The sequence below is a fragment of the Neophocaena asiaeorientalis genome, unplaced genomic scaffold, assembly GCF_003031525.2.
Source record: "Neophocaena asiaeorientalis asiaeorientalis breed wild unplaced genomic scaffold, Neophocaena_asiaeorientalis_V1.1 scaffold303, whole genome shotgun sequence".
NCBI classification, from domain to species: domain Eukaryota; kingdom Metazoa; phylum Chordata; class Mammalia; order Artiodactyla; family Phocoenidae; genus Neophocaena; species Neophocaena asiaeorientalis.
This window is the reverse complement of record NW_020174420.1, coordinates 1,445,344-1,448,182: the sequence shown is the minus strand read 5'-3', so window position 1 is coordinate 1,448,182 and position 2,839 is coordinate 1,445,344.

Below are 2,839 nucleotides of genomic sequence, written 5' to 3'. Positions count from 1 at the left end.
GTAAATAAGACTCTTAAAGAATCTTTTCCTGGGGCTGCTTCTGAAGCTTTTAAAACCAGAGAAGTCAGGAACTTCTTTAATCTTGCCTGGATCAACCTTGGTGTTTAATCTTAAGAATTTATTTTTTTTTTTTTTTATTTTTTTTTTTGGCCACACCGTGTGGCTTGTGGGATCTCAGTTCTCCAACCAGGGATTGAACCCAAACCATGGCAGTGAAAGCACCGAATCCTAACCACTAGACCACCTGGGAACTCCCTAATCTTAAGAATTTAAATGTGAAACTCTTACTTCCTTCAAATTAGTTACCTGGACATTGGGATTCTAAATTAAAATAAAAGGAACTGCTAAAGCATAAAAGTATAGTAGAGGTGATTTGTGTGTTTTATCCTAGTGACAGATGTTGATGGTTCACTATATGTAGTAAATAATGTTCCTCTCTGCTGCTGCTTGCACTTAAGACTGGAAATTAGGACTCCAAATACAAAAGATTTTTAGGTTTGTTTTGTTTCGTTTCGTTTTTTTAAATAAACATACCTTTTTTGCATATAATCTTAGAAGTGTTCTAGACTTTTCCAGAAAACCTTGAAATACCTACATCCCTTTATTCACACTACACATATGGAATGTCATTTACATAGCAGTTTCTGCTTACTAGTTGGTTAAGGTACATAATTGAATTGCAGCTTTTATCATTTCAGCATAGTTTCTGTCATTATCTAGACACCAAAGCAAGAAAAGGTTGTGTTCTACACCTCCATTAAGGTATTTAGATTCTTTTACCCTTTCTGGCGTAGAATGCTGTGGAAGTTTGCCTCTCCAAAACTGCTCCTTCTGAATTCTTTAAAAAGAAAAGAAATGTGTTGAGAGTCAGGTTTTAAAACGTTAAATTTTTATTTTAATATTTTATTGTTTGATTGTAGAAAGTATCAAGCATTTGAAAAAGAATAGGGTAATTTATATATACTATTTATCTAGTTTGAGTAAGTATCAGTGCAGTTATCAATTTATATATTTACTTTTTTCACTTCTCATTTTTTTTGTTCTTTTTTGTTTTTTGCGGTACACAGGCCCCTCACTGTTGTGGCCTCTACCGTTGCGGAGCACAGGCTCCCGATGCACAGGCTCAGCGGCCATGGCTCACGGGCCTAGCCGCTCCACGGCATGTGGTATCTTCCTGGATTGGGGCACGAACCTGTGTCCCCTGCATCGGCAGGCGGACTCTCAACCACTGCACCACCAGGGAAGCCCCGTCACTTCTCATTATTATTTTAAAGTAAATCTCAGCATGTCATTTTACCCATAAATGTTTCATTATGTATTTCTAAAAGATAAGGATTCTTCTTAAAATAACCAGTAATATCATTAAAAATATTCCTTATTTAGATAAAAATCTAGGGACTTTCCTGGTCGTGCAGTTGTTAAGAATCTGCCTGCCAATGCAGGGTACGCGGGTTTAACCAGTGGTCTGGGAAGATCCCACATGCTGCAGAGCAACTAAGCCCATGTGCTACAACTACTGAGCCCGTGTGCCACAACTACTGATGCCCATGCGCCTAGAGCCCGTGCTCTGCAGCAAGAGAAGCCACGACAATGAGAAGCCCGTGCACCGCAACGAAGAGTAGCCCCTGCTCGTCGCACCACAGCTAGAGAAAGCCCGCAGCCAGCAACGAAGACCCAGTGCAGCCAAAATAAATAAATAAAAAATAAAAATCCAGTTCAGATTTTCTACTCTCTCATAAATGATTTTTGTTTTCTTTTACTATGTTTGCATCCAGATCAAAATAAGATCCATACATTGTTGCTGGCTTGATAGGTCTTTTAAATTATTTTTAATATATAGACTTCTGGTAATTTATTTAATGAAGAAACGAGATATTCAGTTCTGCAAAGCCATGCTACTCAAAATGAGGTCTTTGGATCTAGTGCCAGTCCACGAACTGTCTGGTACTAGTATAGAAGTTGAAAGTGTTTAGAAACTTTATTGCCGTTTGACAGAGACTTCGTTGAATCTAATAATTTTAAAAATTGGGCTTGCATGTTTTTATTTGTTTTTTAAAATATATTTACAAGTATTAGTCTGTGATAGATTGGAAATTAGGGGGTGAAAAATAAACTGATCCATCACATAGTTTGAGAAGCACTGCTGAAGGGTTTCACACAGCCTGGATTTTGTTGATTGCAACTGTACAGTGGAATTCTAACATTCCTCTTATAAATTGATAGTTGAATACAGAACGTTGATCAGAATTTTCTTTCTTTTTGGCAAGACTGCTTCAGACCGTGTTGTGGTCTTCCTGATCAGGAGGCACAAAATACCTGTTTTCTTCAGGATTTTGGTAGCAGTTGATGCTTAGAGCTTTGATGCACTTGGTCATTAGGGATTGTGAAACACTGATACTATGATTCTATCTTTCTTCTTGTATAAACTAGGATACTTGTCTGAAAAGAGAACTTCCCCTCATCTGCTGTTTGGTTACTCAGTGGGTATGGTTTATGTAAAAAAGACATGATATGGGGCTTCCCTGGTGGCGCAGTGGTTGAGAGTCCACCTGCCGATGCAGGGGACATGGGTTTGTGCCCCGGTCTGGGAAGATCCCACATGCCACGGAGTGGCTAGGCCCGTGAGTCATGGCCGCTGAACCTGTGCGTCCAGAGCCTGTGCTCCGCAACGGGAGAGGCCACAACAGTAAGAGGCCCGCGTACCGCAAAAAAAAAAAAAGAAGAAGACATGATACATATTTGATGCTTTTCCTTTATTTACCTTTTTCCCCCCAAAAAATAAGTTGTTTTGTTGGCATTCACTGGTCGTGATAAATTCTTTTTATTTAAATATTAATTT